Source organism: Micromys minutus (assembly GCF_963924665.1).
Source record: "Micromys minutus genome assembly, chromosome: 12".
Lineage (NCBI taxonomy): Eukaryota > Metazoa > Chordata > Mammalia > Rodentia > Muridae > Micromys > Micromys minutus.
Window position 1 is genome coordinate 42,868,497 of NC_137981.1, and position 11,483 is coordinate 42,879,979.

Consider the following 11,483-nt stretch of genomic DNA (forward strand, 5'->3'; position numbering starts at 1 on the left):
AAGGAGAGGAGGTAAGAATGATGGATGACCCCCCAGGATGATAAACAACTGTGGTCCTTGGAGCCAGGTACACATCACCGGAATGTGGCTTGATATTACCCAGCAATAAACTTAGCCGCGTTCTTGACAATGGCTCTGTAGAGAGGCTCATGGTTGGACCTTATTTTCCAAGACCAACAGTTTGAGACGTCCACCGAGAGCTCCTGCAATATCAGCAGCTGATAACCACTGGGCTATTTCCTCACGCTAATAGCTTTTAGATTAGTGACATTAGGTCCTAACATTCCCTAGGACACCACTTAAAGCTTACCTTCTTTAAAATGAGGTTTGGGGGCAGGGGAATTGGGACATATGTTATCTTCATTCTTAAATTATTTCCTCCCAAGTGTTTCTTGAAAACAGAGTCCCATCTGCCTTCACTAATTGCTTCCTTTATGTTGCTCCGGTGAAGCCACACCAACTTCAGATTTAGCTAGAATGCGGTTATTGTTCATCTCCTTACACTCGGCTCTGCTCCACCAGAAGCCATATAATCCATCAAGACAGGAATCAAGGAGAAGGCCCTGGGTTTCATGAAGCCACAAATGTCACTCTGACTTCACTGCATGTGGCCAAGATTGCCAGGGTCAAATAGTACAGAGCACAGTCTTGTCTCCAAGACTATCCGTTTCTGCTAGCTGCAGAGTATATAGAAACAAAAGGTGAGCAGTACTCCACTGTGTGAATGAACCACATTTTCTGTAGCCATCCCTCTGTTGAGGGACATCAGAGTTGATTTCAGCTTCTGGCTATTATAAGTAAGGCTGCTATGAACATGGTGGAGCATGTGTCCTTGTTAGATGTTGGAGCATCTTTTGGGTAGATGCCCAGGAGTGGCATACATGGGTCTTCAGGTAAAGCTACTTCCAATGTGAGGAACCGCCAGACTGATTTCCAGAGTGGTTGTACCAGTTTTTAATCCCACCAACAATGGAGGAGTGTTCCTCTTTCTCCACGCCCTTGCCAGCACGTACTGTCACTTGAGTTTTTGATCTTAGTCATTCTGATCGGCGTGAGGTAGAAATTCAGGGTCATTTTGATTTGCATTTCCCTGATGGCTAAGGATGTTGAACATTTTTTAGGTGCTTCTCGGCTATTCCAGATTCCTCAGTTGAGAATTCTCTGTTTAGCTCTGTGCTGCATTTTTTAAATAGGGTTATTTGGTTCTCTGAACTAACTTCATGAGTTCTTTTTATATTTTGGATATTAGCCCTTTATCAGATGCAGGGATGGTAAAGATTTTCCCAATCTGTGGGCTGCCATTTTGTCCTATTGACAGTGTCCTTCGCCTTATGGAACCTTTTCAACTTTATGAGGTCCCATTTGTCGATTCCTGATTTCAGAGCATAAATCGTTGGTATTTTGTTCAGGAAAATCTCTCCTGTACCAATGTCTTCAAGGCTCTTCCCCATTTTCTCTTCTATTTGATTCAGCATATCTGGTTTTATGTGACGGTTCTTGATCCACTTGGACTTGAGCTTTGTACAAGAACATTCCTTGGGAAGTTCAGCCAGCAACTGACCAGTGCAGCTGTGGATGCTTGACGCCAACTATCAGACTGGGCTCGGGGATCCTGGTGGGAGAGCTGGCAGAAGGACTGGAGGAGCAGAGGAGGATTGCAACCCTATAGGAAGAACATTTGCTGGTCAGACCACCCAGTGCTCCCAGGGACTAGACCGATAACCAAGGAGTGTACAGGGAGGAATACATGGCTCCAGATATGTATGTAGCAGGGGATGGCCTTGTCTGACATCAGTGGGAGGGGAGGCCCTTGGTCCTATGGAGGTTTGATGCCCCAATGTAGGGGGATGCTAGAGTGATGGGGTGGGAGAGGGTGGGTGAGTGGGTGGAGGAGCACTCTCATAGAGACAAAGGGGAGGGAGAAGAGGGCAGAGAGAATAGGTGTGGGATGGGGAGGGGGTGTGGAGGGGTAAACAGGAAGTGGGATATTATTTGATATGTAAATGAATGGAATGATTAACTTAAAAGAAAGGAAGAAAGAAAAGAAAAGAGAGAGAGAAAGGGAAAGAAAGAGAGAAAGAAAGAAAGAAAGAAGGAAAGAAAGAGAGAGAGAGAGAGAGAGAGAGAGAGAGAGAGAGAGAGAGAGAGCCACACAAGTGAGACCCAGATAAGGAGATTGATTCAAGACTTACCATACACAGCGAGGAAATCCACTACCTGCTTTCACTGAAGAAGTGTGGGGTAGAGACAGTGGGGCAGAGTGAGCAGGCTCTGTGATGGGACAGATGGAAGGCTTCGGTATACTCTGATTGGAGAAGGCTGCCCTCAGAAAACCAGAAGCTGATTGAAATGGAAACAGGGCTCCCTTTCCATGTGGTTAGGTAGAGGTAACACTGGCTTTCCCTGTTTGGTTGTAAACTGGAAGTCAGATGAGTTATAAGGCAAATGTCAGTTGGCATCCGAGTCTAGCCATTTAGGAGTGGTTATTATAGGTGTCAATGCATGACTTCTGGAATTGTTGCTAGAGGTGGTGGGCTGGCTTCCTGTAAGTCAACTACCTAGCAAGCTGGATTCCTGGCTGGTCAATATTGATACTGGGTTGCTGTCTTGGATAGGTTGCTACTGACTATAGGCCAGGGTTTTTTTTTTTTTTTAATTCATGGTCTTGTTGCTGTCTATTTGGTTGTCTCGTAGGTATGAAACCAAGCCAGTGGGGATTGCAGAGAAGTAGAAACGGATCAACATGAAGGAATAAGGAATTATCAAAGCTGGCCAGCAGACTTATGCAACATCCTGGCAGCCACCCAGTGATTTATTAATGACATCCTTTGAGCCCTTCTCACCCACTTAACAGCCACACAACTTCATAGATTTTTTTTTTTATGTTTACTTCTACATTGTCTAAGTCAGAACCTCCAATGAACAGCCATTCGGCGAACGGCACCCAGGAGATGGCTGTGTGGAAAACAGGCACAGAAATCAGTGGTGCATCTGTGCATTAAGGTTTCAACAGCTTATTTAAAGGAAGCCTGGTGCCAAGAGCTTTCTGAGATTAAGGACTAAGGAACATCTCCTTTAAATGGAGCCATCCTGAAATGCTTAACCATAAACCCTTGGAAGACCTGTATCTGCATCCAACATGGATTGTCTTCAGTGGACTGTGGTGGGTGGACTTTATGTCAGACTTCAGATCCACCTGGGCTCTAATAATGTAGTTTGTAAAAGCAAAGGATGAAAATCTTCCAGTGTTCACGTGACACCAGTGTATTGCCGATTCTATGCTGAGCCCTTTAGATCCATGACTGTATGCTGTTGGCATGGTTACTGATGGAGTCTTTGGACATAGCTTAGGCCAAATAAAATTGTCAGCAGAGCCACACCCCCTCTGTAGGCACTAGGGGAGAACCAAATACAGGCCTTTCCTACCATCTAGTAGCTATCATTATTCCTTGGCTGGGTCTCTTTAAATCACTCTAAACTCCACCTCCTTTATCCCATCACTGTCCTCTGGTCTGGTCCTCCTTCTTAGCTTTCGAGAGATCCCTATGATTAGGTTCCACCTACCTACCTGGATGATCCAAAACAATCAACCTCTCTCAGGACCCTTAATTCACACATTTGTAAAAATCCACTTCATGACACATTCTGGGGATTAGAGTGTAGGAGTCTGTTATTCAGCCTACCACAGTGACTACCACACAGAAATCTTAAGAAGGGAACTTATTTTTGTGGTGCCTCACTCACAGCAGTACTGAATCAAAGTCTGTTAGGAAAGGTGACTCTCAGCAGCTCCTAAACTGTTCAGTTCTAGGACCTTTGAACAGCATTCCCACATCCCTCATTCCCATCTGACTCTCTGTGTTTGATTTCTGCAAGCAGGCAAGGAAAACACACACACACACACACACACACACACACACACACACACACACACTGTGAAGTCTGGCCCCTTTGATGCCTAGCATGAGGCTCTGTACATATCCCAGACATGCTCAGGGGAGGGAGATAGTGATCACCACTTTTGGCTCTAAGTAAAGCCAAGTTCATGGAGTGTGATCGCCAGCCCACAGCCTGCATCTGGCATAAATACTGACTTGCTGAGCCCCTGCTCATATTGGACCTTGGTACCCAGGCCCAACCTATCTGTTATCTGTACACAACTTAGATCATCAAATTAGCAGCATGAGGCTAGCCCTCTACCCCCACAGGTAAGGAAAAATCAAATCACCATCTCTTGCTCTCCAGAAATAAGTCAAGACTTTGTTTTTTCTTGTGTATTTTCACAGGCTACTAAAAATAGGACATTAATTTAGACAGTACTAAATATACCCTGGTAAGCCCCAAGAAAAAAAAAAAAGAAAAAAACCAAGACAGTCTTTTTATACTTCCAGACCATTGCTAGAGTATTTATTTGTAAAACTCAAGTATATATTTGACGTTAAATTTTTGTTTCAAACACCAAAATTGAAATAAAGTAGAGAAAGGGAACCCCAAAGAGCTAAAAACAAATGTATTCCTCTAAGTTCTCAGATACTCTTGGGAAAGTCATCTGATCCTTGTGGGTCTCCATCTTTTACAATTCTCTTGAAAAGAAGGCGCCGTTGGGCAACAGTCAGAGTAGTACACAGTCCAGCCAAATTTCCTATCATGACAAAAGACCCAGCACCTGCCACATGTGGCTACTGAGAAGTTGAAGGCAGCCAGTGACTGAGAAGTGAGAGTCTTTTAAGTGTTACTTCATGTGGTTCACGTTTAAAAACAAGTATGTAACTTTCTTGTCAGTGGCAGAGCAGAACACCGGCAGGGGTGGGGAAAGGTGGCTTTACTGATGTTAGATGCTTCTGTCCACTAACGCCGAGACGGGACGGCAGCAGGAACAGCGGGTGTGCAGCAGAGGAAAGTGAGGCAGCGCAGGTCATCCTGGGGTGATCACCAGGAACCAGGTTGTCACATCCAAAGTTCTGTCCCTGTGACCTTCCATCAGCCAGACACCTCTAAAGGCTGTTCAGCCCACCACTATTCAAAACATCAGCCTTCGAACACTTTAGATCCACAGAACAGGGTCCTTTTCCAAAGAGAAGAGAGGTAAAGGCGTTCACCTCAGCTGAGAAGACAGAGACTTTGTGTGGGGCCTGGGGGATGTCACACCTACTCTATAAATATCAGGATCCTGTGTGTGTGTGTGTGTGTGTGTGTGTGAGAGAGAGAGAGAGAGAGAGAGAGAGAGAGAGGCGGGGTAGGGAGAGAGAGACAGAGTCTTTGTGTTTGTGATTGTATGTTTTCAGGTGCATCTGTGTTTTCAGGTGGACATACACTTGTATTCATGAGCAGGCAGAGGACATAGGACAGTCTCAACTGTCATTTCTCAGATATTGACTGTATCATTTGTTTGTTTTGAGACAGGGGCACTTGATGCCCTGGAACTTACCAAGTAGGCTAGGCTGACTAGCTAGTGAACCTCGGGCACCTGTGTATCCCTACCTCCCCAGCACCAGGAACACAAAGCTATGCAGCCACACAGAGCTGTTTTATGGGTTTTTGTTTGTTTGTTTGTTTGTTTGTTTTTCTCAAAGGAACTCAGGTCCTTGCAAGCGCTTTGCTGCCCATGCTGTCTCCGTCCCCAGCAGGACTTCAGCAGAACAGCAGCCAGAATTCAGCTAAAGAGAGAACAGAGCAGCCCCTTCCTCACAGCCTTGGCTTTTCCTGGACGTTCTTGGTCTTCCTCCAGACAGCTGCAGTCACCAAGGACTCAGCAGCTCGGGAGAGAGCAGGAACTTACTCCGGTTAGATAAGAGAGCTGGCCGCTGGCCGCCAATCAATCAGAAAGCTTTTAAGATGGAAGTGTATGAAATATGTATTAAATACCAGAGAAAGAGAGAGAGGGAAGGAAGGAAGGAAGGAAAGAAGGAAGAGAACTGAATATGTTGAAGTTTTCTGCTCACAAACACTCCAAAGAGGGAGGTCCAGCCTCTCACATAGACACTGCTTTAACCCTCACCCCAGGTGGACTGACAGACTCATCTACCTAAGATTCTTTGGGTGAGGTCTCTTTCGTGGTGGAGGAATAGGAAAGGTTGGAACTTTGGTACTTACTTATAGACTCCCTCTGAGCGAATTCCCTTTCTGTCAGAAGCAAGCAAACCTCTCATTTGTGCCACTGTGTTCCGTACAATCACATGTCTGCAAACTGCCACATTCAGTCCCTTTTCTGGGGCCCCTGGAGCAGGGTGATTGTGCTTACTGCGGCCTCCTAGGTTTTCGTTTCCTGCAGGCCAACAAAGAATATGGAGACGTGGGCTTCTGTACTGCTCCAGCACTGGCCCAGCCTGGGTCTCAATTAAAATGTTTGTTTACTTATCTGCTAATCTCATTATGGCTTTTTTTTTTTTTCTTAAATTCACTTCTCAGTGAGAGTTCAGACTCCAGCATTCAACCATTTCTGAAATATGACCAAAATGGAAACCTGGAGAAAGAGAACGTCATTCAGCCTGGGGAATGGAATACACAGAGGCCCAGATGCATGTCTCAAAGTACTTCTTCCCTAATAGGGAACCATTTTCTACAGAGAAAGCAAATGCACAAAGGAGAAACTTTTTAGAATTTTACTAGTGATTTTTATCATGGTAAAGTAAGCCACAATCCCAATGAGACTTCTCACTGTTATTGCTAGAAATGCATCGAGCCTGTATTTATTTTCAGCAGGGTTTGGTGTCATTTTTATTATTGCTCTTCACAAAAAGCAAAATAGAAACCACCTGAGCCTCTGAGAGGTAGCTCAGATGTTATCGCCCCTTCCTTGCTTTCCAAAGGAAGAAACCACACAAAGTGGTTTGCTCTGGGGTCAGCCAGCCTGTTAGTGGCCGGGGTTAGAAGTTCTGGTCTCTGATCATCCACTCTACTGAATTGTCCCCGTCCCTGGAGCTGGGTCCTCCCTGGAAACACCTGAGAGGCACTATGTACCTAGTAACTATGCCTACAGACACTCCTGCTCCCTAATACTCCCAGGTGTACCAGGTGGAGTCCCTGTGGCTCTGGCAGCCTCACCGCCAAGACTTTGGAGGGTTTTTTTTGTAACTAATATTCTTTGGACAGAGTCCAAGACCCTTCTTGTTCTGAAATGCCCTCTATACCAATACATCCAAACATTTATATGTGATCTGGTCATTCCCCCTGGTCCGTTATAAAGTCCCTGTTAGTGTTTTCCCCAGGGCAGCACGTTCTTCACACGGAGAACAGCTCCCCTGTATCTGTCAAAATATACATAGTAGAGAGTTGGGGAGAGCCCTGCTCAGCCTTAGGGTCAGCTCCACACTGTGCTCTTATGGTTAGAGCAGGGCCATTTGCCAGGGTCAGTCCTTCCTGCCTGCAGGCGCTGCCAGTGAGTGCAGATGCATCTTTTAGAAGGTTCCTCAGTGGCAGGTACTGGAGAAACAGCACATCTGCCTGGGGGTGGGGTGAGGTGTCCTGGCAAGGTCAGGAAGACAAAGCAAACAAGAAAATTCTTCATGCCATTGAGGTAAGAGATGAGCTGCGTGTCACATTTCTGTGCTGGCATATTGCACGAGTGGCTCCGACACAGAACTGGTCATAGAAGTGTTTCACAGAGAGCCTGGTGGGGTACCAGTAGCTCCTGGAATTTACCCAGCAGCACCCGGGAGTACACAGCAGCACCTGGAAGCGTTCGACAGAGAATCGTCCATCACGTAGATGTGCGAAAAGCCACAGATCATATTTCCTCTTTCAGAGTCACATGGGCGCATCAAAGGTCATGGGAAACTCAGAGTAAGGATCTCCCAATCTAGTACCTGCTGCATCCCCTGACACACGGGAAACAAGAGGGGACACGGAGACAGAGCAACCGGAACATCTCTAGAAATATCATCCCAGGGGCACTAGGGAGCTACACGTTACCACCCCTGCTACCTGCTCCACCCTAGCTAAAGGCTTCAGAAACTGCAGGGAATCCTCATTTCTCCTTAAAAAGGCTATGAGGGGCTAAGAAAAGGGCAATATCAGGCTGCTAGCTCCTCAAATGGCAGGCGGAAGGCCTAGCTTTCCTGGTCTGCTCTTTTCTGTCTACTCGGTATTTGTACACACACACACACACACACACACACACACACACACACACACACACACACACACACACACACACACACACACGAGCGGGGAGTGTCATGGAGTCCTTTGGGGGAGCATGGCATGACCAGTGCTGCCACCTACTGGCCCATATCTGAGAGCAGCATTACATTCCAAAGGCTAAGGATTTTTGTCTCCAGAGCAGAATAATCTCATGAGCCTTCTGTCTTCTTATGAATGATGCCCTTTGACAAATGTGTCTCATTTGATAACAATAGCATTAACAACTCCGTGAGATGTTTAACCCATTTCAGGGAGTCCCCAGAGACCTCTCAGCCACCATCACCACATTAACTTCTTCTCTGACCAGAGTTCTCCCAAAGCTGATACAGTATTGCAAACATGGGTCTGGGGTCACTCCCACCTAAACAACTCCCTACCTATCTCCTGGCCCTTTTTATTCCATAGGATTCGTGTGGTTTGAAGGTGTGCTTCTGTCCATTCCCAGGTTTATAGTCTCAAATCTTAAGATGGTGGTGGGGGGATCAGGAGGTGAAGCCTTTGGGTAGTGGTTACAACATAAAGATAGTGCTCTTATAGTTCAGATTCATGCCTGAGGATAATTTTTACATGAATTTATTGTGTATGTGTGCACATGTATGCATGCCACGGGTGTGTGTGTGTGTGTGTGTGTGTGTGTGTGTGTGTGAACAATTTGCAAGGATTGCTTCTCTCCCTCCACCTTCCACCACATGGGTCCTAGGGATCGAACTCAGGTTGTCACGCTTTGACAAGTACCTTTTTCTGGGGAACCATCTCACTGGCCCTGGATTAAGTGCACTTTATAAATAACCCCCATAAAGCTGGGCCTAGAGTTCCTTGCCTGTAAGTCCAGCTAGTTGGGAGACTGAAGGTAGAAACCAACAAGCTCATAAATGCAAGGCCCTCCTCAGCTGCAGTAAGTTCAACACCAACCTGGTCAAGTTAGTAAGATCCTGCCTACTAAAATAGCTAAAAGATGTCTGACATTGTTCAGTGGTTTAGCACTTGCCTAGTATGAATAAAACTATATAGATCCAATACCCAGTTCCATGAGAGAGAGAGGTAGAGAGAGACAGACAGACAGAGAGACAGAGACACAGAGACTCAGAGACACACAGAGAGAGATAGAGAGAGAGAAGAAGAAGAAGAAGAAAAGGAAGAAGAAGAAGAGGGAGGAGAAGGAGGGGGAGGAGAAGGAGAAAATGAAAGATGGCAGGAAGAAAAGAAAGGGTAACCAACCTTCCTGAGAGCTGTCTACCTATCCTGCAGGTAAGGCACAGTGAGGAGATGCCTTCTGAAAATGAGCAAGAATGTAACCTGTAAAGACTCTACCCATGTCTCTACCTTGCCTTCTCAGCCCCAAGGACAACAAGAAATAAACCATTATTTTTTTTAAGACTTTTTTGTTGTTATAGGAGCCCAAACAGATCAATTCAAGGATTTTTATTTAATTTCCATTTTATCAAAAAGACTGGTCTTTATGGACATGGTTAAGATGCCTGTAAATCCAAACAGCATTCCTGAGTCAGGTCCTAGTCAGTACAAATGTTTGTTTTCTGTCCTTTTTCTGGTTCTCAGTCCTCCATTTCTGCTTCCAGGATCTTAGACAATCCATTTTTTAATGACCCTTTTTAATCCTTTAAAGTAATTCATCTCCCTCTTCTCTCAGTCTCTCTCCCTCGCTCCCTCTCCCCTCCCTCTTTCTCTGTCGCTTTCTCTCCCCTGCGCTCTCTCTCTCTCTCTCTCTCTCTCTCTCTCTCTCTCTCTCTCTCTCTCTCTCTCTGTGTGTGTGTGTGTGTGTGTGTGTGTGTGTGTGTGTGTGTGTGTCTGTCTCTCCCTCCCTCTCCTCTGTCTCAGCTTTCATCACTTCCCCATTTCGATCTGGGACACAATCCTTCTTCCAGCCCTGTTCCTGGGTGTAGACAACTTCACAGTTTACAGAATTTGGGGAGATTCAGGCTGGGATTTCTTACCTGTCTGTCTGCACCTCCTCATTGTGACTAAGCTAATTTAAAATAGAGATTCCTTGCCTTCCACCTCCACGTAGGATTGGAGGATCTTCTTAGCCAACAAATGTTCATCTACTCCATCATGACAAAGTACTGTGATGGTCCAAATGGGTCCAGTTAAGTGCCAGTCTGTGTCCTTGGCATACTGGGAGACTCAGTGTGGAATGGAAAAGCCAAGGAAGAAGACCAGAAGACAGGAGATAGGACAGTGAAGGGTATTCATTTTCTTTGCAATTCCACAGTGAAAATAGGTTTCCGGGAATCTCATACAAGTCACTGGTGAACTCCCATTATCAACAGTCTTTCTTGCTTTTACTGGTTTTTTTTTTGTTTTGTTTTGTTTTTTTTTTTTTTTTCAGTTTTAGTTTTAGAGATCATTCACAGTAGATAAATTGCTGACCTAGAAGGCAGGTTCCTCTGTCACAAAAGTCAGTTTTAAATTATTGGTAAGCAACGGGTGGAGGCTGAGAAAAGAGGAGAGATGGTAAGACAGGCATATGATCAATTGAGGGGGTCTGGGGATTAGACATGCATAGCAGAACCAAACTGGTCAGCCTGAGAGTTTCATCACAGGTCACAGCTGTTCAAATTCAGCAATAGCACATCTGAGAAGCTGTCCCCAGCAGGATGGGTAAGGGCGAGGCTCTTTAGCCCTCAGTCTCCTGGCTGAGGACAGAACGGGAAGCAGAAAGACTGGAACTGATGTGGCAAAGCCAAATCAGGCAGAGGCACCGTGAACGTCACCTGTGGCTCTCACCAGGGATTTATGATGATGAAGACTCTACAGGGTCTGGAGAGGTAGAGTTCAATGTCAGTTCATACAAGTGTACACTCTACAGAATCTTTTTGAAATCATCTCAGTCCTTAAGTTTTTATTCAGCCCTGGGGCTTTAGCGTCCTTGAATGAGCCTAAGGTCTGAGAAATCCCATAATGTTAGAGCCTTGGTACTTAATCTTGTTTGAGAGGGATCACAAGACCGCCATAAAAGGCCCCAAACCCTCCTGCCCCACAGGACCTTAGCCATGGAGCCCTGGCCTTTCTTCCTATTGTCATATTTGCCCTCACATCTGAGAATCAAGGATCAGACATCAAGGAGGCGTGGGGCCTCCAAGATGCTCAACCTGCATTCCTTGTGCCAGTGTCCACAAGCCCTGATATGATGCAAGGGCAACACTGTATAAGATGACCCACGGTGCCCGATGGCTCACGTACAAATGAAGTGTGACACATCCTCTCCTCCCTCTGTCTTCTCTGCCCTGATTTCTCAGCCTCTCTTGGCTACTCATGGGTTTGCTTGCCTCTCCGGTTCTTTGTGTTCTTGCGTATCCAATGCATCCACAGTTCTGACTTCC